The sequence below is a fragment of the Lissotriton vulgaris genome, chromosome 4_1 (assembly GCF_964263255.1).
Source record: "Lissotriton vulgaris chromosome 4_1, aLisVul1.2, whole genome shotgun sequence".
Classification (NCBI taxonomy): Eukaryota; Metazoa; Chordata; class Amphibia; order Caudata; family Salamandridae; genus Lissotriton; species Lissotriton vulgaris.
This window is the reverse complement of record NC_141691.1, coordinates 1,661,317,151-1,661,344,340: the sequence shown is the minus strand read 5'-3', so window position 1 is coordinate 1,661,344,340 and position 27,190 is coordinate 1,661,317,151.

Sequence of the window (27,190 nt, the reverse complement as noted above, 5' to 3'; positions counted from 1 at the left end):
TTTTGTGATACACGTTTGTACCACATAAAAGCATCTTTAACTAAGCATTTTCAATGATTTAACGTGTTTCATTACATTACGTAAGCATTACTTTCATTTATCACATTTAGTAGTCATCAGCAACACATTTTCTAAGTTAACTTTTTATTTAAATTCACAAACACGTGATTACATTGCATAAGCAAAGAACTTTTTCTCTCTTTAGTTAAATTTTTCAAATTTCTTTGTTTCAAAACATTTCTGCAGGTTTTTACGATGCAGTATGAAATCTCTAGTTTTTCATTATCAATCATTTTACACGTTCTTCAAAAATTGCTTTTGCAAGTCTCATTTGACAGTGAGAATTGATAGAGGCAATTGTCATTAAACTTTTACACTCCATCAAGTGATATATCATGCACCGTTGGGGAAATGTATTATTAATGGAGCGTATTAGCAAGAACCTTTTTAAAATTATCGCAGTTTTAGCCGCAGGAAACTGCCGCTAAAACTGCGATAATGGGCTTGCTAATATGCATTATAGAATTCCAATAGAAGCCCAGGTTAGATGTGCAGGACATCTAACCTGGGCTTCTATTGGAATTCTATAACGCATATTAGCAAGCCCAATAACTCCGTTTTAGCGGCAGTTTCCTGCCGCTAAAACGGCGAGAATTTTAACGAGGTTCTTGCCAGTGTGCCCCCCTGTTATTACTTTGATGCCAGAGTCATTTCATGTATAGCTGTTATGTATTAAATATATGGAGGCATTCTACGAGGACTACTGCTAGTAATCTTTCTTATGATGGCAGTAATGTAATCTTTCCTGATGTGGTCAGTATTGCAATATTATCATGTGGAGAAGTGTGGCTCAATGGTTAGAGCAGGCAGACCTCGATGCAGAGCTCTGGCCAAGGACCAGGGTTCGATTCCTGCCCCGGTGGGTCTCTGGCTCATTAATTCGCCTGACCGGATATTCTCGCCTCAGTGCCTATTCTGATCATGGGTCCCACGCTGCAACTCTGGGCAATAGCTTTCTTAGTCTCCACAACGGCCCCCACAACGCGAGGGATGCCTGGTCTGCACCATGGGGGTGCCCAGGAGTGGACACTTCACAGGGAAAGCCAGGAAGGGTTCCCTTGCGGTATTCGTACAAGCGCCGGGAAACCCACTGCAGGTAGCTGTGCGCTATACAAGTACAAAAACATTAATAATAGTAGCGCAGGAAGATTTTCATTCCACAGGAGTAGCTTTTATTCCAGAAAAAGTTTAAGGCCTCTGGTCGTTGTAGTAGTGGAGATACTTTTAGACAGCATCTACTGAAACATAATGGGAAGACCACACTCTTCCTACAGAAGAATCTCAAATGTAAACATTTCTAAAAGGCCCAACAATCAAGATTTTAGTAATCAATGTAAACATTCAATTTCCCTCATAAATAGGTTTTCCTGGCCTAAGTCTAGTTTCAGAATGGCCTTTCAGTGGAATAGCTAATTGTTTATCACTTTTCCACAGGCACAGAGTCTACAGGCAGGAAATGTTGCTTCTGAAATCTGAGAGAAACCTCCCCATTTAACCACCACCCCGAACTCGTAGATATTACATCGTTTTGCATTATAATCTCTTAATGAAACATGCACATTGTGATAACCTTTTCTTATTTGTCTATTTGTGTTTTTTAGTTGAGACACACTTTGAAGCACCAAATATAAACCCTTTTTTTATATTAATCAACTCATCTAGATTAAAAAAATCTATATAGACAGCTAGAGCCAAATATAAACTAAACAAGATGAAAGTACTCACAATTCTACTGTTTTAGTAGACAAAAACGGCTCATCAAAGTTGCATTTCCTGGTACGTTAGCACTGGAGTCCATCCAATCAGGATGAATAAAAAAGCCAACTTTCTTGGACTAAGAAGACAGACCACGTTGTAAACAGCCTTTCATGATCTACCATGTAAAACAATCTTTGATAACCATATATATTCTATGAGACACTATAAACTAACCTGTGTTTATCGCCCCCAGCAGGAAGTAATGTGAGCACATAACACCTACGGCGCCATAATTCTTTTTTGCTGATCTCTGAAATCGATTATACAACGTAATGTAACTACTGTTATGAGGAAAATCAACAGTGGATGCTCCTGTACCAAAAGTGACTCACGGCATCCTTTTGGCAAATATTTTAATAGACTCGGACCTTTTTATTAATTAAGGCTTAAAATGTATCTTTTATGGTTAATTTTAACCGAATAAAGTTATTCTTGACTTTAGTATCTGTTATGTGCTCAACTAAAAACCCCTACCTGCCTTCATAATGCGTGTTCATTGTCTTTGTAGGAAGTTAAAAGTTGCAAGCTCCTTTGAGTTGTAATTCAGCATCCTTACCAATCTCTAAAACAATGGGATTAAAATGAATTTGAGTTACTTCCCTCGGCACTTTTAGCAAAGCTTACAGCAAAAATGTCAGTATTTCATTTTACTAAGAGGAGAAAGTAAAGCAGCTTATGATAAAAGCATATTTCTGTTCAAACTTGTCCCATCCTCATCACTGTAATCACCCATGGGGACAAATACTGCACCTTCAGGATTGACTATATGAACATCAGGGTTAATCCAATTCTGTATCATGCTTCTTTCGTCTCCTCTTCCGTCATTCCATCCCCACAACATTAATTAAATTAGAGTTCATCACAGAATTAGATTAATTAACCTTTACAAGCCTCGGACATTTCTCTGAAGAAAATTAATGACAGAACTAGGATTCTTGCTTCTGATTTTGAATTACAGTAGTTTATAAAAAAAAATTCAACTGACTCCTGTGCACAAGATACCACCTTCTTAGGTCTCACAATTGCAGCACATGCACTGTCTCTTTGAGACATGCTGTATCTACTCTGTGAGCTTAGAGTACACCCATAGTTTTTTTATATTGGTGCTTTTGTGTGAGGCTCTGAAAACCTGGCTTTTCAGTGGTGCATGGCTGTATTTGTCTCTCCTTTTGGTGTTTGGTTCCCTCTCATAGAAACTGGCCCTATTACATGTACTCGTTCCCTCCTGCCTATTGAAGTTAATTTTGGGGCACTACTTTTTTTTCTATTACTTCTTGGCTCGTGTTTTGGGATTGTGATGTTTTTCTAGTGAAACGCACTCAGCTGATGGTATTTGCATTTTGTAACCAGAAGGTAGGGTGTATAAACAAACTGTGTTTGATGAAATGCTTTTAAATCCTATGTGGCTTTTGTATTATCAGCATGGCGCCCACTTCACGGATGCCGCACTTCATGTTTCACTTTTTTTTTTTCTTTCGAGGAGGTAGCGTGTGTTCTTTTGGAGTAAGTGCAGATTTTATTTGGTTTCATTGTTTTAATTTGGAACCTGCACTCCTTTTACATACATGTCACCTTTAATGTTTCATCACCACTTGGTGCCAGGAAAGAAAAAACAAAAAAGAGTGCTGTATCCACTTTTCCCCAAACCCCGGTCTCTCTCCTGCCTGAAATTGCCTCAGCTTGCATAGAAGTCAATTGGGGAAGAGGGTGGGGAGAATACATTCTCCCAATTTTTTTGTTTTATCACCCACTTTCCTCTTCCAAAAATGTTGGCATGTATGCATGGAGCATGCACACCTCTCACGTGTATTGTGTAAATTCCACTCCTTTTTCCAGCATGCCCACCCACTTTCATCATCTTCTTGGACCTCTTAAAACTTATCTCTCCACCTGTAAACTATGCTTGGGCAACTCACAGTTAAAATGAATGAGTCAGGTAATGAAAAAATCATCTATTTGCGACAGGCGACTTTCACATGATTTGTGTGCCACTATAAGTTCCTGGTAAACTGCGCAAAATCTCATCAGAATACACCAAAACAGTGCTATCACATGATCCTCACTAAACTTAAAAGGTGGGTGCCTGGTTAAACTTACTCTATACCCAGCATGGGACGTGTGTCCACGTTCAAATTATGCATCAAGGTGCATATGAAAACAAGCACGAATGCACAGTATGATGTTGACTGTGAAGGTGTCAGATCTGGCTTAAAACTCAATGAGTAAGACCTTCAAAATGATGAATTTATATGTAGCTTACTACAATTCGGTTGTGTTTTCATTGTTATGAATAACAAATGTTACTTTATTTAAAATGGTGGTAGTTTATTTATTACCTTTCCATGATGACGTCCGCAGGTCAATTGTTGAGAAGTCCTACATTCTCCAGGAAGGTGTTCCTGTTTCCATCTTAAGTAACCTGAGTCCTTGATGACATGGTGGACAAGGACGTCCAGATATTTGTGTTTCTGCAGTGATTTCAGAATTGACAGGTGTATAAATGGCGTACAGCAAAAAATGTGTGGGGTCTACCTGCCTACATATAAGAAATCATGACAACGATCTAGCATTCCACAATCTAGCACAAACAAAGAGGTAAGTTGGGGTCACAGGTAAGGTAGTTGCAGACTCAATGTCAGGAAGGCCAGACATGAAAAGCAAACGTAAAACCAGGAAGAGTAAGGTGTTTCTCTCTAACTAGTCACCTGTTTAATCATTGCACAATTAGACACATATTGAGCCATGGGAAGGTTGCAGTTTGCTCACAATCAGACGTCTCTTGATGACTTGTCTAGTGTCTATGATTAAGACCTACATCTCACGTGATAGAAGATCAGCAGTGTATCCACCAGACCGCACCACAACCTTCTTTTGGATTTATTGTTCTTCCTCTAGTGACAGTCTGCTGTGCTCTTATCCTGCAGCTTGCGCGGGCAGCACAACATATAGAAAGTTGCACCCAGGTCTATTGTCTTTACTGGAAGGAAAGCGCTGCCTAAGTAATCGTATATAACAATGAAATGTATGCACATTCATTCTGTGGTGTGTTATTTCTATTCTACCTTGCATCATGAGATTTGTATAGCTCTTAAATCCCTGGCGGCTCAGTACCTAGGATAATGTGCTGCATAGCTAAACACTTATAGGCCTCAAAGGCGAGACCTATTGGCTATGCCAATGCTTGTTCCTTTTGAATTCATTTTATCAGAGCCCTATTCACTTCCCCTAATTTTACCTGACCGTAACATTTTAAAGGCATATCCGAAAAACAAGCATTGACAAAGCCAATAGGTCTTGCCTATGCAAGTATTTGCCAAAATGTTTAAGCGATCTTGTACACCAGCGTAGCTGCTGTTCAGTATGGCTAAAAGTTAGTGGGGGTAAAGGAGAGTGGAGTATTATGGAGTGGTGTAGATCTGAGTTGAATTGAGTTTCATGGAGTGGCATAGAGTAAACTGTTGAGGAGTGTCAGAGTGGAGTAGAATGTAGTGGCATAGGGTGTCATGGAGTGGTGTATAGCAGAGTGGAGGTGGTGAGGTGAAGAATGTTTTGCGTAGAGTAGAATAGATTTTTGTAGAGTGGCATAGAGTGGAGTAGTGTAGGAGACTGGAATGGCATAAAGTGGAGTAGAGTTTTGTAGAGTTGTAGTGCAGTACAGTGAGGTGGCATAGAGTAGAGCAGTGGAGAATTATGTCATAGTACAGAGTGGAGGAAAGTGACGTAGAGGGAGTTGTATAGAGCGTTGTAGAGTGGCACAGAGTGGAATAGTGTTGTGGAGTGGCATAGAGTGGAGTATGGTGTTGTAGAAGGCAGTAAAGTTTAATGGAGTAGGAGCAGCATAGAGTGGAGTATCATGGAGTGTAGAATGGAAAAGATTGCGTTGGTATTGAGTAAAGTGGTGTAGAGTCCATTGGCATACAGTGTAGTTACAGAGTTAATTAGTGGTGAGTAGATTGCACCACTCTGCTCCGTATCACTCCGCTCTACGCCACTGCAGAGTAGAGTTGTGCAGGGGGGAGGTGTAGAGTGGCATAGAGTGCAGTGGCATAGAGTAGAATGGTATAGAGTGCAATGGTGTAGAATAGATTAGAGTTAAGTGATGCAGAGTAAAGTAGAGTGGTCTAACGTAGAATATAGTATAGAATGCAATGGTGCATTGAAAAGTGGGGTAAAGTGCACTAGCATAGAGTAGAGTGGTGAAGAGTACAGAGGTGTAGAGTGAAGTAATGTAGAGTGCAGTGTCAGTGCGGTGGCGCACAGTAAATTAGAGTGGTGTATGGTGCAATAAAGTGGTGCAGAATAGAGTATACTGGAGCAGAATAGTGGCAGAGAGTGCAGTGTTTGCTGGGTTGAGTGTCATTGATTCCAGTGGTGTAGAGTGTATTAGAGTAGAGTGCAGTGGTTTAGAGTGGTGCAGGGTAAAGTGACAGTGCAGTGGCACAGAGTAGATGGTTTTAGAGTAGAATGCAGTGTCACAGAGTGCAGTAGTGCAGAGAAGATTAGAGTGGATTGGTGTAAAGGGCAGTGGTGAAGAGTGTAGTGGTGCATAGTACAGTAGTGTAGGTTAGAGTGCATTGTCGTAGAGGAATGTGTGTTATGCCGCACTCTTTTTGTCCACAGGGAATCACAATGCGGTGATTCTGCATACCATTACTCCGCAAGTCGTAACAACGACTTGTGGAGGGGGGGCGCTGGATGTTGGAATAGTGTAATTTACTATTCCAACTCCAGTCTATGCGGACATTAGGGAAGGTGTTGGATTTTAAATGCAACACCTTCCCCTTCCCCCCCCCCCTCCCCCTCCGCAAGTTGTTGTTCCGACTTGCAGAGTAATGGTATGCGGAATCACAACACGTTCATTGTAACAACCGCGTTGTGATTTCCTGCGGGCAAAAGGTTTTGTGTTGAACGTTGTTTACCGTCGTAGAATGGTGTAAGGTAGAGAGGCGCTGAGTGGAGTAGTGCAGAGTAGAGTGCTGTGGAGTGGTGCAGAATGGAGTTGAGTGGAGATGGGTAATGCATTGTGTTATAGCCCACTGCCATTACAGACAATACATCTTAAATTGTTATGACCATTCCATTTGCATAGAGATAGTTTTACTGACAAAAGTATCCAGCGCACAAATGATAATGTGTGGAAATGTCATCACCTGGTGTATTTATTTGGTTTTGATTGTTTTAATATAAGTTTCCACCACTCTTCAAAATTAACCAAAAATGTGCTTCATGTGTGCTTTCCATATTCTTAAATATCTGCACAGCTCATTTACAGACATTTAAATTTTGCTTTGGGCTAGAAAATAAACATCTTACAGTACACCCCGAGTAGTCAGCATGAATGTCACATAAATTCTCTCACTTTGTAATCTGAGAAAGAAAAGTAAACACCAAGCTCCCTGGAAGACAATGCCTGACATTTGGCCTCTGTCTTTAACTGCACAGCAAATGTGATAAGATAAAAACAAAACTTAAAGGCCTGTTTACAGACATTCAGTACTGGTGGAAGTATACCGTAATTAGGGTTTGGCAAGGGAAGAGACGTACTCAAGTTGGACAGCCTAAAACCAATAAAGCCTGAAAAAAGAAAGCAACAACATGTGAATTACAAACCACAAAGCCAATGACGAGCAATGGGTAGAATACATTCTCAGGGAAGCTTTCCGAATGTCCCCAATATGTTGTTAGCAAACCAGAAAGCTGTATTGGTAGGCTTTGACCAAATAAAAGTTGTCTTTGAACTGGTTTTGGATTAACTTGCTGGTACGCTCTGCCGGAGTGTGCGTCACTTCTCATGGGTCCCGCTGATCCGGAAGGAGCTGCGTGTTTTAATTATTATTGAGGATCGAATTCAGACCGGCCATTACTTTCATGTGAGCAGGACGGCGAGAGGAACAGGAGCGCCTGAGGATCGTGGATTGCGCCTACACTGTCCGTCCCTTGTGTGGGGTGGGGTTGCCATACACCGGCGGGTGTTAGGGATTTCCCGTCACCCCCCGCCCCCCAGGCAGCGGCAAGGTGGGAACACCTTAATACCCTGCTGTCTCTGCGCATGGTGACAACAGGGTGTACTCTAGCTTTTCCCTTACTTGAGCCACAGTGTGCCTGCACTGCCCTCATTTTTTCAGAGGCAAGTTGACATTGGCAGGAAGAACCTGCATACAAGCAGGGGGATACAGGGCCCGGACTCAGTATTTTTGGACCACCAGCAAAAGTGTTAAGTGCACGATGGAGGATGAAACTGAACGGAGAGCGGCTGCTCTCGCTATGTTCACAAGGAAACCAGGGACAACGTCTAACAGAGAGGCCAGGACAAATCCCATACAACCAACGGAAAAAAAATTGAGGAAACTGGAGAAAACTAAACGTATTAAAACATCAAAATGGTGGGACGCCATTCTCTACAACACTATGTGGATCAGGCAATGGCTCTAAGAGGACTTAGGATGTTTACCTCACCATAATACGAGTCACCCAATCCAAAAAAGCTAGAGGAGTGGTCTGAAACTCCTCTATGAGTTCGAAAAGGATGCTAGAATATTGATCAAATACACCTGGATAGATCGTGAGGCCATACTTTTACAAATTAAAGAAATACAAGATGTCCTTACAACCAACATGCATTCAACAGCTTTCAACAAAGCAATGGAAGCAATGAAAGACTGCTTAAAAAAACACGAGGATAATATAAAGGTACGCAAGCAAAGAAACTGAACAGAGACTATGCAGACTATGAAAGTGGCAGAATTTTGACTTTCAGCAAAAAGTACGATCATTTGTTTTCAGACAAATCAAGACCTTCTATCACACCAACCGGACCCACAGAAAGTTTGCTGTCAGATCTTTCAATCGCAGGTGGCAGTAAGTCTGATCTATCCGGGGGCAATGTTTCTGGAAGCGAACAAACATCTAGGCCGGTAACTTTTTTAGACGAATACAGACATTTGCGTCGAGGCCGCTAAACAACGAGGGGCACACCAGCACCGAAATCGAGAGGATGAGGTCGTGGTCGAGGCAGAGGCCTTGGAAAACAAGAAACAGACGGAGATGTTTCATACAACATTGGCAGAAGAGGCAAGGGACGTGGCAGCATGGGAAACAGCAAGACACATGCCGGAAAAGCCCTATAATGGATCCAATTATGGTTAATAAAACTATTGTTAATCTCTCTAAGAGAACACTCAATGACATTAAAAAAACCAGATACTCTGTCTGGGACTTTGATTTTGCCCCTCTTCCTCTTTCGACTATACTAACACCAGAATTGACCTGTTTAAATATATTAGAAAACTCAAGCTAAAGAAATGGCACAAACTGAAGAGACTAGATAATATTAAAAATACAGGTGTAAAGCGTACCCACACAGACAGTGATTTATTATAGGTGACATTAATACTCTTGTCACTATGTTGGAATTACAACAGGATCCCAACATCATTGAGACGGATGTCAATGAAATGCAAGTTTTGTCAGAATTAGATATCACTTATGACGCAGCTGCCACCACTCATTTTAAATCACGTTCCACATTTCTGCCTACCCTTCCACACGACGGGATATACGGCTTCAGTGAGAATGTCACCAAGGCACTCCTAGATTGTAGACACAAAAACAAGAACAAGAAAGAATCATATAATCTCACCATTAACCAAAGACAGGCACTCATGGCTCTAGCAGATGACACTGATTTTGTAACTTGACCTACAGACAAGGGTGGGAATATTGTGATTTTGGATAGAGAACAGTACATTAATGAGGCCCTTCGGCAACTGAATGACAACAATTTTTACCTACCCATATCCAGTGACGTGTATAACACTAGCATTACCAACATTTGGGACAAACTCACAGATTGGAAAGACAGGGGTATCCTTGTGAGAAGAGTACTGCTACCTCAAAAGGGATCTTCCCAAAATGCCTGTCCTTTATCTCTTGCCCAAAGTGCACAAGGACCCGCTTTATCCACCTGGACGACCTATTGTTTCGTTCAGGGGAAGTGTGGCGGAACATGTGTCTAAATACATTGATCATTTTCTGAGAGAACATGTCTTGAAACACCCCATCTATAGCAAAGATACCAAAGATTTCTTGGGATATTGTTTGGAATTATGACTTTGTGTTTATCATACTAGACGTACATTCCTTATACACAATTATAGACCATCAACAAGGTTCGGAGGCTTGCAGGCACTTTCTCAAAAGGAGACATGTCAGATTCTCTGAACATAGCCAAATGATCCTAGAGATGACAGAGTACTGTCTCTAGAACAACATCTTTCTATTTGATGGTGCTCTGTACATTCAGGCCACCAGTACAGCGACGGGATCTTGCTTTGCTCCCAGTTTTGCCAATCTCTTCATGGGTCTCCGGGGGGAAAAGATTTTTCAGGATCTGGCTCTCTCCTGGGATTTTGAACAGGTCACGATGTGGCTTCCGTACATCGATGACCTGTTCATTATCTGGAGGGGTCCTGAGCCTGAAGCCAGAGATCTCATGAAGAAATTCTATATGAACAACCAAAACATTTTGCTTACTGGCAGCATCAGTAAAACAATGAGATCAAACAGAACAGCATCCACACCACACTATTTCGCAAATGTACTGCAGGCAACAGCATCCTACATGCCCACAGCAGCCATCCGGAAACGCTCAAGTGGAGCATTCCTTACGGGGAGCTGCTGAGGGCTAAGAGAAACTGCAATAGCGAAGAACCGTTTGCACAGGAGTGCAAATCCATGCTCAACTTCAGGGAAAGGGGCTATCCCAACTGGGTCTTGAAAAGAGCTCAGGAGAAGGTAGGAGGTGCCAGCAGAGCACAGATATTAGCAGACAAAGACTTACCTGAGGGGGAGCCCGAGGAAGAAAGCACCAGGATAATTCTTTCGTACAACTCGCATGTTAACAGTGTCAGACGCATTTTACTTAAATATTGGGATCTCCTGAAGTGTGATAGCACCATAGGTGGCACAATCCAAGAAAGTCAAAGTCAAAAAGGAATCCCTGGATTACACATTCTTTTCTTTGCACTCTTAGATTTCATGCACACCAAAACCTTAAAAGCAACAGGATTTTTATATATGTATCAAACCAACACCAAGATATGACGTTTACACTCTTACTCTCGCAGTTTATTAAGATAAAGGTCGGACATAAACGTCAGGAATATACAAGTATACATTGATTTATTTGACGAAATAAAGGTTTGTAAGTTAAACTCGTAGTAATCCTCAGCTATAAAGGAAAATCTAAGATGGCGGCGCTGCAAAACAAGGAAAAAACAACGATATGCGCATGCGGGGAAAACGAGATACCACACACCTGTGTATCACGATTAATGTTTACTTACTGGATAAAAGGGTGCGAAAGGTAGACTGACACCGGTACGAGGAAACGAGGTAGACGCACGGACTGAAAAGAATCCTGGTAAGTGTCCCCGACAGACCCCTTAAATAAAAGTATATAGAATCAGTAAAGGCTAATTGAAACTCTATCAATGTTACTTTAGGGACACTCGGCTCATTTATGTAAAAAATCCTTTTTTTTAAACCAGGGATACTGATGCCCCGAGGTTTTACGTTTCGTGGGGACAGCGTGTGACGTAGAACCGTTAAATGGGTTTTGAAATCCTTCCAGTGGAAGTTATCATATCCCTGGGCTATATATTTTTCATTAAAAAAAAGGCTACTACTGTCCCGAGGTCCACCGCTCTATCAGGTTATTTTAAACATCGTAAACCGTGTGGGAGAAGGTGGTGTCTGAGGCACCCGGGAATAGAACGGCTACTGCCGCCTTGAGTCCCTACACGCTCTTAGCGTATGTAAAACATAGTGTCTCATTAAAACATGAATTATAACATGGGGGATAGAGATCACTAATTCGAAATACTATCGATATTACCCTACAGAACATATCCGGTTCGAAAAACAGAAATAGGACGCTATACCTCGTTGTGAAAATTTCAATTCATAATAAGGTAAGAATCTTTTAATTAAGAAAACCCGACTATAACCTAGAGATTGGAACAAACAACTGATATACTGTAATATATTCTCAACAGATTGTAGTTGCTGAAAAAAAGAAGAGTACATAGGAAACATTAACTAACGGAAAGGAAGGCCGTGATGTTCCTGGGCATATCGCTCAAAGGTAAATCTAAGGTATAAGAGAGAGAAAGATTGAAGCCATAGATATAGTAGAAGGAGAACTAAAATTATGTTTCCAATTATTCAGGTCAACTATAAAAACAACCAGATTGAAGAGAAAAGTGGGTCAGGAATATCAGCCTGAACTACAGAGTTCTTCTTCCCCCTTTCTTTCAAAGAAAAGGTAATTCCTTTAAAAATCAGAAGTAGAATACAGGACAAACAAAAGATCAGATATCTGAATATCCTCCATTGATCTTACAGGGTAATACACGTAACAGGAAGTGAATACCCAACCAAAAAAAACCTACTAAGGAGTAGAATCAATTCCTGGGCTGAAATAACATCGCCTCTCACTCCTCTTATAGATAAGGTGAGTATTGGGATTTGAGTGAATGATGGGAATGAATGGTTGATCTCAGATATGTATGGCCCAACACTAAAATATAACGGAGGGAGAGATGAGTTTTACTTATATATCAAACCGTTGTGACAATGTTGCCAAAAAAAACCCTTTTTTTAACAATAGCTAGAATAGGGATAGGAATAATAGGATAAAAACATGCACTGTTCTTATATTAAAAACACAAACTAGAAATTAAAATGCAAGGAAAAGAGAATTTTTAGAATCCTCTTCTTAAATTGTTGTTCATTACTGTCTTATATATACAGAAAGGAAATTTAGAAACGATGACCCCGCGAATTTTGCTGTCCTGAAGAAGGTGTTACTGTACCAGTGAAATAACACCGAAACGCGTCGACGCATGGAAAAATAGAATCCAATAAAAGCCCAACGAAATAGCAGATATACCATAAGTTTGGATACTGCAATTTCTGTTTCGAAAATATGAGGCTATTGGGTCAGTAAAGCACGTTAGTAGGAACTTTTGAACCTACAGGTTAAAAGGGGTTCTGTAATGCGACTCATTATGCACTGTAAAATCTTGATAACTTAGTGATAATAAATTTGTGTTTTTATTTATATTTTGATTTTAACATTGTATGTTTTATGAAATATTGTGAATAATTGTTTCAAATGTGATATACTATGTATGTTTTTTTTTTAAAAATGCTTTTCAGAAAGTTTTCTGAATTTTAATGGGAAAAGAACACAAACAAATAAAATACAAAGAGTGTAAACGTCATATCTTGGTGTTGGTTTGATACATATATAAAAATCCTGTTGCTTTTAAGGTTTTGGTGTGCAAGAAATCTAAGAGTGCAAAGAAAAGAATGTGTAATCCAGGGATTCCTTTTTGACTTTGAGTGTCGATAGTACCCTGTTCCCTGGAACTTAGTGGGGTCTTCTCTCTTGTGAAAACAATCCAAGAAAGACCCAACATCACTTTCAGACGTAACAGGAACATAAAGGACATGCTTGTACACAGTGACATCACCAAATACACTACCAACAGTGGGCATGGCTTACAGGGATTTTTTCCCTGTTGTCATTGTAAGGAGTGCAAAAATAGCAGGGTTCGCAAAGAACTTACACTTAGAACACGCACAAAATTCATCACACAATTCTTCACATGCAGTACCAAATTTGTAGTGTATGTCATAGAGTACCCATGCAAACTTTGGTACATCGGCAGCACTACCTTGATGGGCAAAAAACGCATACTCGGGCACATGAGTGCGATAACTAACAAGCATCCTAAATGTCCAGTGACCAGACACTACCAATAAAAACACTTCTCTGACTCCACCCTCCTCAGTTACTTTGTTCTTGAGCCGATTTTTAAGACCCTAGGGGAGGAGACAGAACTCTGACTACGGCAAAGAGAATCCAAATACATTGTGGATTTTCAGCCTAAGATCCTAGGAGGATTAAATCAAGATGAAAAGCTAGCCATACACCTGAGAGAAGAATAGCTCTCTCCCCCTTGGCTTTTTCTCCTCCTTTTTCTCTCTCCTTTTCTTCTTTTTCTTTTCCCGTTGTTTTTCTTGTTCTGTTTCTTTTTTCTTGTCTTTTCTTCCTATCTTTTTTCTACTCCTTTTTTCTCTACTCCTTTTTCTCTTGGTCTCCAGTATTCATTGCTTATTTTGGCATGAGATGTGTCAACATGTTTGTTATGTCCTTGATGACTCTCTGTTTTTAACTCTGGTTCGCACTTTCCACATATGTCTCTATCCTCCTCTACCAACTAGTGCATTAGGAACACTGCATTGTTAATTATGTGAACTTATGCAATCCTTAGAGGTTCACTTTTTAATAGTGTGTTTTTTTGTTTCTTTTGTAGGAGAAAAAGAAGGGGCCCATTTCACCATGAATCACTGACACAGGCTGCCTAACCTTTTCTTTGCTTTTCACTTTACCTGGTTTGAGTTCGTTACATGTTTAGATACTGTGAGTGATGGCAGGTGGGGCTCCGCCTGTCAGAATTTTATTTGTTGATTCCATAGATAAGGAGATATACTTGCCAAGGAGACATGATGTTTGCTTTTGCCTGTTGTCAGACACTTATTGGACTCAGAGTCTACTGCACTTGCCATGGACTCCATCACTGGGCTGGACACACTCAGGCACTTGCCATCACTGTGATTGCTCCACTCGCCGGACTATGTCGGTGGGGGGGCGGGTCTCCCTTTTTTTGCACTCCGAGACCTGTGCATTTTCGTGAAGTTCACTACCGTTATGACTTCAACTTCTGGGTGAACGCCCTAAATATCGATTCCAAAATATAGACTGCCCAAAATATCGAATCAAAAATATAGACAGCCCAGAATATCGAATTACTCAAATATAGACTGCCCAGAATATCGAATTTAGGGTATGAAATATTGAATTCCATAAAATCGAATTTAAAATATCGATTTCTATGATATCAATTTTTTTTAGTGTTATGTATGGTTGTATATGTATTAAAATTATGTATTAATTTTTGTAATGTATGTTTAATTTTTTGAAAGTAATGAATGTTATGTTATTAAATTTTTGCGTAATATCATTCTGTAGCGGGTTGTGGGTTTATACGGAATAGGGTGGGAAGTAATTTGATTATGGTGAATGAAATGTTAATTTTTATTTATATTTATTGATAATTGATAATAAATTTGTAATTGGTAATTATTTTTATTAATTGGTAATTTTTATTAATTGGTCATTAATTTGTAGTAATTGGCAAATAATTTTTATTAATTGATCAATTGATAATGATGTTAATTATATTTATTTGGAGCGGGTTCTGGGTTTATAGGAGAATAGGGTGGGAAGTGATTTAATTGTAATAAAGTTAAAAATTATTTTTATTTATATGTATTGATAATTAATTGATAATTATTAATTGGTAATTAATTTGTATTAATTAGTAATTAATGTGTTTAATTGATAATTAACTTTTTATTAATTGGTTATAATTTTTTATTAATTTTTTTATTGGTATTGATAATTAATGTAATTTAATTTTAATATTAAATCATTACTTTCCCTACTGTAGCACTCTCTGGAGTGGGAATAGTAATTTTTACCCCTGCGCTATCCAACGCTTTCCCTACTGTTGCACTCTTTGGAGTGGGAATAGTAATTTATACCCCTACGCTATCCAACGTTTTCCCTACTGTTGCACTCACTGGAGTGGGAATAGTAATTTTTACCCTCCCGCTATCCAACGCTTTCCCTACTGTTGCACTCTCTAGAGTGGGAATAGTAATTTTTTACCTCCCCCGCCCCCCCGCTATCCCACGCATTCCCTACTGTTGCACTCTTTGGAGTGGGAATATTAATTTTCACTCCTACGCTATCCAACTCTTTCCCTACTGTTGCACCTACTGGAGTGGGAATAGTAATTTTTACCCCTCCGCTATCCAATGCTTTCCCTACTGTTCCACTCACTGTAGTGGGAATTGTAATTTTTACCCCTATGCTATCCAACGCTTTCCCTACTGTTGCTCTATCTGGAGTGGGAATAGTAATTTTTACCCCTATGCTATCCAACGCTTTCTCTACTGTTGCACTCTCTGGAGTATGAATAGTAATTTCTACCCCTCCGCTATCCAACGCTTTCCCTACTGTTGCACTCTTTGGAGTGGGAATAGTTATTTTTACCCCTACGCTATCCAACGCTTTCCCTACTATTGCACTGACTGGAGTGGGAATAGTCAGTTTTACCCTCTCGCTATCCACCAAATTCTCTACTTTTTTTTACATTACATTTATTATTTTTATATTTTAAGATTTTTACATTATTTTAAGTATGTTTTATTTAATTGTTTTTAATATGTAATTAATTTTATATTATTTTTAATATATTTTAAAAATTTGATATTTTAGTTAACTATATTTTTAATAATCTACATTTTGGATTCAATATTTTAGTTCTTACCTGTTTGTAGATAGGGATTCTATATTTTGTCCATTGATATTTTGGAGTCGATATTTTGGGCATTCAATATTATGTCCCTCGATATTAAGTCACTGAACCAACTTCTGACCTCGCTAGCCCACTTGGGTAGACTGGATCACTTTGTCACATGTATTATACAATAGCATGTCACAATCACGACCATTGTGGTTCTTAGCATCACAGCCCACTTTAGAGGTATTACCTACGACATGGGCCATGTATTTACAATGGATTTGACTACATCTCTCGTGCCCACCATGTGGGTCCCAGCAGCAGTGGATAGGTCCTTGGACACATTGCGTACTACGCAAACTATATGGGGATGTTCCTCATATCTTGACCTGACTGGGATTGATGAAGCAGTAGTATATTACAATTAGGCTAGAACCAGTACTACCAGCCATTAGATAGAGTAAGTCATGGTGGCTTAAATCCCAAACATAAATTCATTATTGTTTTCCAGTCCACCTTAGTGTAGATAGCTTTTTAAATTTAGGTCCGGACGAATCGCATCTAGACTTGTAGAATTGCAAAGAAACACGTTGAGCAACCACACAGAAGAGCGCCACACCTAAAACATTAACTTAGCATTGCACCTTTCCTCTTTAATTGTGGGGTCTGCATCCCTGATTAGAATAAAGTTATTTTTGCTGGTACTCCCATCCCTGTTTTAACTCACATAAACATCACACACCACTTATTCATCTACACTCACTAAATCTCTCACCCCCACAGCACCAAACGGCTATTTGGAAAAAGATCCCCGCCAAAGTGCCCCTCATCGTGACCCCGTCAGGCATTGCAGAGCCGGCCAGACGAGGAGCAGCCCAACGATGAGGCATGACACCCAACTGGGGGTGTGAGGGCATTAATTCCAAAGAAATGGATTCCCATCTCTTTGACTCTGTAGCCTACAGTCCTTTGTATATTGCTAAATTCTAGATCATTCATGAACAGCACGACTTTAAATTTTATATTGCGTTCTAACATCATCACATTGATTTGGGCTGGTCGTCAGCCCATAATCGCTTATGACATTTTAACACTTCCCCCAGCTCAGAGCAGTATAAGGGCCCCCGATTTCAAGCACCACACGCTTTGCACCCAAGCCAGTTTTCTCCACTTCTGGATCCACCCCACTCCTTTTAAGTCCCATGTGTCTGTCGATGCGGATCTCGCTTCACCTTGGCCACTGCAGATTGCACTCTTTTTGCCACACAAAATCCCTTGCGGTGAGGTTGACATGGTGAGTGTCTGCCCTGTGCCTGGGATGGGTTGCGCAAATACACTGGCGCCGGTGTCCTCTTTGCTCCATCCATGCGGCTCGCCAGCAATCCGTCCTTTCCTCCCCTACAGACAGCGGGAATGGCCCGCCGTGCTGCGGATATGGGCATCCACACCAACGCCGACATTTACCCTGACAACATTTTTTTCCCAGTCCCACAAAACGCTTCCCCACTCTACAGGCTTCTCAACTATCAGATCAGGGCATCTTGCAGAAGTGACAATCTCACTTTTCCTCTTGCCCCCCAGCCCAGTGCAGCACTTGAGTTTGTCCACTCATCTAACTCTCCGGTGAAGCTGGTCACAAAACTCTAGGCTATCACTCTGGCTGCTTTCCCCATCCGCACGGATCGCACTTGTGTTGCATGGAGTGCAGACTTGGGCAGCTACCTGTCTCCCGAGCGTTGGCACTACTGTTGTAGCCAAATTAAACGCCTTTCCCCTAACTACTACCAGCTGTGCCTTATCCACTTTAAGTACCTGCAAAGACTCTACCGCACCACTGCGTCACTACTCAAGATGGGATTAAGGGATACCTACAGATGCATGCGTTGCTCAGCCACCTGCGCAGATTTGGCGCACCTGGCCTGGCTTTGCCCCGGAGTTTCCTAGTTTTGGATGGAAGTGTGTACTATCATTAGTGACATTACACTTGAGCGCATCGCCCCAGATCCTCTGCTCTGTCTCCTGGGCTATGTTGGGCAGATTTCAGATGCCAATCGAAAGTTGACTGCAATGTTTCTGGTGCTCACTCAGCGACGGGTGGCCATCCCCTGGGGCCGTAATTGGCACCCCAAGCCAAATGCTGGCTGGACGATGCTGCCCACTGCCAGACGCTCCTTGGTGAATTCTGGGACTTGATGCCCGCAGCCAGTAGACCCCCTGATATATGGGGCCCGCTCATGTCTTACCTTCATCGGCAAGTCGCCTCTGACGATACTACGACTTCCCCCTCCCTACTGACACTTCATTCGAAGACATTTGCCCCGTGGATCTAGTACTCACATAAGACCTGACTCCTTCAATTCCCCCTTCATAATGTTTCCGCCACTGCACCTTTCTGTGTGCAACACGTCGTGTCAGCAGTGCCGGCACTTTTCTTTTGTCAGGGAGAGTACTGGTACCCTGATTGGTGCACGGCAGGCTCAGGTTCCGTGTTCCCTACAACGCAGGCATAGGTGTCCGCAATCGGGGACACGGAGGGACGCTTCCCCCCCCCCCCCCCCCCCCGGAGCACCCCTCCTTGCCCCCACCTGTGGACACCCATTCTTTTACGGACGCCTTTTGTCGTAATTCAGGGCCCTGCAGGGAGCAGAACTGTTCCCTGCCAGAGGCCTCAACTCCCTGATGGGGCGCCTTGCACACCTTCTCGCAGCCCCTCCCGCCCATTGTCATTCCGTCTGTGGCTGATTCTCACATACAGAATGACAATTGCTAGTTTGAGCTGCGAAAGCATACATTCCACCCTGAACCAATGAGGCAGCTCAATGGGTTGGGTATGCGCTGCAGAGACCAGCGGACACAGAGCACTGTTGTGTGCCATGATCAGGTTTTTCTCCCCAAAGCCATGAAATGGAACAGGCTCTGCTTCGAGTGCCACTTGACATCACCACTGCTAGAGGTGGTGCGGAAATACACCCACCCCCTTCAAAATCGTGCTCAATGGCATTCTGGTTCATGCAGTCCTTTCCTTAATTAGCCATAGGTGAAAGTGCAGGCTGCATCCTAAGGGGAAGTGGCAATCTAGGTCTGGACACCAAGACCTCCTTTTAACACTGTGTAGCCTGAGAGCGAGGGGTCTTCTGAATAAAGTTCTGGGGGGGGGTGTCAATGCATTATCCTCCCAAGTCAAGAATTGAGGTTGCAGCATAGCCCGGATTTCAGATTCCACTAAAACGTGCACAGTCTTGTGTCAATAACATATCTATCTGCCAGTGTGCACCCTATCATGTCTGGCAGGACGTCCCGACCCTGTGTTTTACTGCCTTATATTCCTCTGTACCCCACTCCCCGTGCTCACTGCCTAAAATCGCTCTGTACCCCACACCTCTCACTCACTGCTTTATATCCCTCTGTACCCCATACCTCTTGCTCACTGCCTTATATCCCTCTGTACCCCACACCTCTCGCTCACTGCCTTATATCCCTCTGTACCCCACACCTCTCGCTCACTGCCACAACATATCCCTCTGTACCCACACCTCTCGCTCACTGCCACAACATATCCCTCTGTACCCACACCTCATGCTCACTGCCACAACATATCCCTCTGTACTCGACACCTCACGCTCACTGCCACATATCCCTCTGTATCACACTACTCACACTCACTGCCTGATCGCTCACTTTACCCTGCCATTCATCTTCTACGTGTTCTCTCCCCTTCCACTCGTTCTACCTCTGTTCACCCCCTTACTTCTTTAAGTACCCTACTCCTTTCTCAATACCTCTACTTCTTTTCCTCTTCAGTAACATCTCTCTGACACATCTCTGCACTTCCTTTATATCAACGCACCCCTCTACCTCACCTGTCTACCTCAGACTTTATTATTCCCTCTTCCTCAGCTGTCTCTACCTGTCTCTGACATACCTCACCCTCTCTCTACCTGGCCCTCTCAAGTTCTACGACTGCATTATTCTCCCCATCTTTGATTTACCTGTCTCTGCTCCTGAATCTTTTTCTTCTACACCTCACTTCTCTGTCTACCCTTTACCCCTCACTACCCTTCTGTTTGCCTCACTACGGTCTTTACCCGACATACTTTTCAGTGCCTCTTCCCATTTCGCCTGCCTCCCTTACAGCGGTCTCATAGTATGCATCTGTTTCTTCCCTCACCACCATGCCTGCCTCTACCCCTCCTTACCTTTCTAACCAGTCTAACTTTCTACCTTCTTGTTATTCCTGGTACTGAACCTTTCATTCCACGCCTCCGGTTGTATTACCTACGCATTCAAATTGAGTAGGTCATTGCTGTGCTCCCGACATCGAGACCCAGTCCCCTAGCCTCTCAACATGCCCAGATATAACACCAAGCAAGGAGAAGTGTGGCTCAATGATTAGAGCAGCAGACCCTGATGCAGAGGTCTGGCCCGGGACCAGGGTTCAATTCCCACCTCAGTGGGTCTTGGGCTCAATTTCCTCGGACCTGATAATTCTCGCCTCAGTGCCTATTCTAATCTTGGGTCCCACTCTGCAACTCTGGGCAATAGCTTGCTTAATCTCCACAACGGCCCCAACAGCGCTAGGATGCCTGGCTTCACCTTGGGGGTGCCCACGAGTGGACTTTTCACAGGGAAAAGCCAGGAAGGGTTCCACAGCGGTATGCGTTACAGCGCCAGGACACCCCAGTTGGGGTATTAGTGCGCTTTACAAGTACAAATTACATAGCCAATAGGTCTCACCTTTGGGACCTGCTGCATGACTAAATACTTATAAGGTCCGAAAGGCGAGACCTATTGGCTATGACAATGCTCGTTTTTCTCAGCTTGGCCTGAGCATTACCCAATCCTGATTGTCTGCATTTTAGCTCCGCCCCTATTGATTAACATTAGCCACGCCCCTATGTTTGCCAGGTTAGCCCCTCCCCCTGGAAAAGTTTCTGCGAACGCTCATAACGCAGGACAGATGCCGCTCTGCTTCCAGATCTCGTAATCACACTGAGCCACGAAGTCGACTTTTGCAGAAACGCTGGTAAAGCCCAGAGGCGCCCCTTTGCAATTCCTCACACTGCAGGGTTTTAAGAGGGCTTGCGTCACACGCTGTGGTTAACAGAACATGGTCTAGCCAGACCTTGCACTGTTGATTAAGCGTGTAGTGACCATTCAGCTACAAATGCTTTAGCCCCCCCCAGCTCCCTCTACGTCGGGTGCATGAAACAGCCTGGGCTGGTGCTGCACTTGCCACACTTAAGCGAGTGGCAGTTCAACACAATCAATTAACAACCTTTTCGTTCATGTTTGTTTTTTTACAGGGCAGGAGCTTCTTCCCTTTGTGTGTCCCATCCACTACTCGCTGCATTTACATAACAGGGAGGGATACAAAGAGCAATGCATAGCAGAGAATGCTGCAGCATTCCACAAATGACCTCTTGTGACAACTGGCAATGGATCTGGCTGGGAAGGGAACGAGATGCTGAACATAGAAGGAAGGGGAGGAGAGGGAGGGATGTAAAAAGCTGAGGTGACAGCTGAAGTTAGGATTGGCACTTTTTTTTCCAGTTAAAAGTACCAGATATTTGTTCAGTTGTTCAGTTCTGAAATCGGGGCTTTAAAATTGCACAAATTAGTGCAGAGTTCAAAATCTGCTGTATTTCTTGTTATCTTTCATTATCGTTTATCAATATATATATATATAAATGATACGCCATGCATGGAATAAGGCGCCTGCCCATCTGAGGGCTTAATCACTCTGGCTATTTTTAGCTTGATGTTAATCAGCTTTACATTTTACCGATCTTTGTATAATGTTAATCAGTGTTATATACAAAACACACATTACAAGATGGCTGCCCCTATTCCACGCACGGTGTGAGTCCCCTTGTTTATGTCCATGCCTTATCGAATGTGGGAGTGAACACAAAATGTTTAAAACAATGTCGGGAGTAAACACAGTGCATCACACACTGACGAAGGCAGAACGCCGAAACGCGTCTGTGTGCACCCCTCCGCTGAATAAAATCTAGCGCGTTGAAACCTTCATCCTCGAGTGCTGTCTTGTTCTTTCTGGGAAGTTGAAGGGATTTGGAGCGTCATATATATATATATATATATATATATATATATATATATATATCTCTTACTGGCGGTCGCCAGTAGGTAGTTATAGTTAGAACCTAGTTTCCATAGGAAATCCGCAACATTCTTTTTGGAATAACTTTGGCGCCGGTAGACAAATCTTTGCGAATATCTCCAAGAAAATGGCCTGCTCTGCTCCTTCCCTGAAAGTTTGGAGGTGATTCGTGAAGCGGGGACTGAGAAAAAAGGGGGGTCCCAAAACGTGTTTTTCCAATGCAATTTTCATAGGACCGTTAGCCAGGGCTACAGCCCGAATGGCTGAACGGAATTACACCAAATTTGGCAGAGAGGTAGAGTTCGGTTCGCAGATCACCCTTTTTGTTAAATGGTGTAAATCCGTTCAAGCAGTTCCTGAGAAAATCAAAAGTAAAATCATAGATATATATCCGAAGTTGTACCGTACGCGTACAGGTACGCATACGTACGCGTACCTTTCTGAGCACTAGCTGCAAGCTCATTGGCTGTCAACCGTCTGTCAACACTCCAAACCAGGAAGTGTTGGCAGCCATCTTGTGCCTCGGTAGACCGAGGCACAAGAAAGCAGAAAAAGAAACGTGTAAAACGCAAAAAGGGGGCAGGTAGAAACCCCCTGACCCCCCAGGCCTGCTCAGGGTGTCTCACAAGGACCCCCAAGGCCCCCCCCCCCCACACACAATTTCTTTTTTTAAATCATGGGGTACATGTAGGTACGCGTACCTTTACGAGTACAAGCTGCATGCTCATTGGCTGTCAACACTCATTTGAGATGTCATCAGTGATGTCATGAGTGATGCCACTGACCATGTCATGAGTGATGTAATATGTGACGTCATCAGCAGTGCATTGCGGGTGCGCGAGTTATAGTTATATGAACCAACTATAATGGGGGAATTTCAATGGTTTTGTATGAGTGAAATGTCTAGCTAACTATAACATGTGTGAAACCTATGGTTTTTTTGTGAATTTCTAAGGTTTTTTAAATGCTAATTCCTAACTATAACATGTGTGAAACCTATGTTTTTTTCAGTGAATATATATATATATATATATATATATATATATACTAGCAGCCCGTCCCGACCTTGTCTGGGAGCATTCGGGCTTCCCCTACCCCCACCTGCCCCGACATTGCCCAGCAGCCCGTGCCCCCGCCCGCCCCGCCCCCCGGCTGCCCCAATGTGAGGTGCGTTCACCGCTCTTCGTGGTGGATCTTGTGAACTTTCCTCAGCCGATCCCCGTCCCCCGCCTGGCCCGACACCCGCCTGCCCCCACATTGTCCCCGGAGGCTTACCTGATCTGCCGCTCCTCAGTTTACCGCTCCTCGCCTCTCTGCTCCTCACCGCGGCCCGACACCCGCCTGCACCGACATTGTCCCCGGAGGCTTACCTGATCCGCCGCTCCTCAGTTTACTGCTCCTCGCCTCTCTGCTCCTCACCGCCTGTCCGCCGCCGCTCCTCCCCCGCGCCATGTCCGCCTCTCCGCTGCTCTCACCACCGCTGGCCTCACATTACCGCTCCACCCCCGCGCCATGTCCGCCGCTCCTCGGACGCCTCTCCTCCACGTGGTGACGTGAGCACGCACGTCGCGGCCGGCGCTACTTTGGGGGGGGACTACTTTTAAAAAATATATAAATATTGTAAATAACGTTTCATTTTGACGTTTATATAGCCTATAACCATCTACACACCATGACGATTTCAACGGTGTATCGGGTGTGTAGATTGGCGCAGTGGTTCCCGAGTTTACCCGCCTCAAAGCCTGAAAGTTCTTACTTTATTATAGTAGTATAGATATATATATATATATATTAATCACCAAAGTGCCCAGGAGCTTGTAGAGAGTTTGCAAAAACAACAGGTGATGGACCGAATGTGGATCAATGTCACACATTCAACCCAGTCAAAAGATCTGGGTCCTAATCCATCGTTTTTTTGCACTCCACACCACCCTGGGTTAGACAATGGCGATATGCAAATCAGCTCTGACCCTGTGCCCCATGGGAACAGTCCAGTCCGAACTACAAAAGCCATGTCCTTCCCAGAACGGAATCAAGCATCCGAGGACCGGACCGGTTTCGAGGTAACACCTCTCATCAGCCCGGCTAGCTTGACTCCAGTGGTGTGGAGTGCCTGGGACCCACGTCTGGGCATCCCCAGTACACTTATAGCGAGTTTGCAAAAACAACAGGTGATGGACCGAATGTGGATCAATGTCACACATTCAACCCAGTCAAAAGATCTGGGTCCTAATCCATCGTTTTTTTGCACTCCACACCACCCTGGGTTAGACAATGGCGATATGCAAATCAGCTCTGACCCTGTGCCCCATGGGAACAGTCCAGTCCGAACTACAAAAGCAATTCCGCTATAAGTGTACTGGGGATGCCCAGACGTGGGTCCCAGGCACTCCACACCACTGGAGTCAAGCTAGCCGGGCTGATGAGAGGTGTTACCTCGAAACCGGTCCGGTCCTCGGATGCTTGATTCCGTTCTGGGAAGGACATGGCTTTTGTAGTTCGGACTGGACTGTTCCCATGGGGCACAGGGTCAGAGCTGATTTGCATATCGCCATTGTCTAACCCAGGGTGGTGTGGAGTGCAAAAAAACGATGGATTAGGACCCAGATCTTTTGACTGGGTTGAATGTGTGACATTGATCCACATTCGGTCCATCACCTGTTGTTTTTGCAATTCCGCTATAAGTGTACTGGGGATGCCCAGACGTGGGTCCCAGGCACTCCACACCACTGGAGTCAAGCTAGCCGGGCTGATGAGAGGTGTTACCTCGAAACCGGTCCGGTCCTCGGATGCTTGATTCCGTTCTGGGAAGGACATGGCTTTTGTAGTTCGGACTGGACTGTTCCCATGGGGCACAGGGTCAGAGCTGATTTGCATATCGCCATTGTCTAACCCAGGGTGGTGTGGAGTGCAAAAAAACGATGGATTAGGACCCAGATCTTTTGACTGGGTTGAATGTGTGACATTGATCCACATTCGGTCCATCACCTGTTGTTTTTGCAATTCCGCTATAAGTGTACTGGGGATGCCCAGACGTGGGTCCCAGGCACTCCACACCACTGGAGTCAAGCTAGCCGGGCTGATGAGAGGTGTTACCTCGAAACCGGTCCGGTCCTCGGATGCTTGATTCCGTTCTGGGAAGGACATGGCTTTTGTAGTTCGGACTGGACTGTTCCCATGGGGCACAGGGTCAGAGCTGATTTGCATATCGCCATTGTCTAACCCAGGGTGGTGTGGAGTGCAAAAAAACGATGGATTAGGACCCAGATCTTTTGACTGGGTTGAATGTGTGACATTGATCCACATTCGGTCCATCACCTGTTGTTTTTGCAATTCCGCTATAAGTGTACTGGGGATGCCCAGACGTGGGTCCCAGGCACTCCACACCACTGGAGTCAAGCTAGCCGGGCTGATGAGAGGTGTTACCTCGAAACCGGTCCGGTCCTCGGATGCTTGATTCCGTTCTGGGAAGGACATGGCTTTTGTAGTTCGGACTGGACTGTTCCCATGGGGCACAGGGTCAGAGCTGATTTGCATATCGCCATTGTCTAACCCAGGGTGGTGTGGAGTGCAAAAAAACGATGGATTAGGACCCAGATCTTTTGACTGGGTTGAATGTGTGACATTGATCCACATTCGGTCCATCACCTGTTGTTTTTGCAATTCCGCTATAAGTGTACTGGGGATGCCCAGACGTGGGTCCCAGGCACTCCACACCACTGGAGTCAAGCTAGCCGGGCTGATGAGAGGTGTTACCTCGAAACCGGTCCGGTCCTCGGATGCTTGATTCCGTTCTGGGAAGGACATGGCTTTTGTAGTTCGGACTGGACTGTTCCCATGGGGCACAGGGTCAGAGCTGATTTGCATATCGCCATTGTCTAACCCAGGGTGGTGTGGAGTGCAAAAAAACGATGGATTAGGACCCAGATCTTTTGACTGGGTTGAATGTGTGACATTGATCCACATTCGGTCCATCACCTGTTGTTTTTGCAATTCCGCTATAAGTGTACTGGGGATGCCCAGACGTGGGTCCCAGGCACTCCACACCACTGGAGTCAAGCTAGCCGGGCTGATGAGAGGTGTTACCTCGAAACCGGTCCGGTCCTCGGATGCTTGATTCCGTTCTGGGAAGGACATGGCTTTTGTAGTTCGGACTGGACTGTTCCCATGGGGCACAGGGTCAGAGCTGATTTGCATATCGCCATTGTCTAACCCAGGGTGGTGTGGAGTGCAAAAAAACGATGGATTAGGACCCAGATCTTTTGACTGGGTTGAATGTGTGACATTGATCCACATTCGGTCCATCACCTGTTGTTTTTGCAGGAGCTTGTAGAGGCGCACACCAAACAAACGTACCATCCGGTTTAATACTTGCGAGGAAGAAACCTGCGTTGTTGCTCTCTGTTCGTGTTTCAAGACCTAACGTGTTTCGAGGCTCCTGCCTCTTTGTCAAAGGTCACACGTTAAAATGAAGTGCACCAGTACTTCTGCATTCAATTTATTCCTACATGCCACGCCCTCTGTGGGCTTCGCATCAAGCGGTACAACAATAGTGCATGTTGGGTATTCTAGTCCATTACAGAACACATTGCTTTCCCTTTAGTAGGTCCGGTGTTTCATAATTTAAAGTCCAATTTTCTATGGTACGTTTGTTTAGTGTGCGCCTCTACAAGCTCCTGGGCACTTTGGTGATTAATCTACATACACGGCTGCACCATCCTGGAATCGAAAAAGGAGACCGAGGGCGGAACTGTGTCCGGACCAATTCGGTCAAACAAACGGAGGTAAAATGAACTTGGCTGTTGCCCTGGAG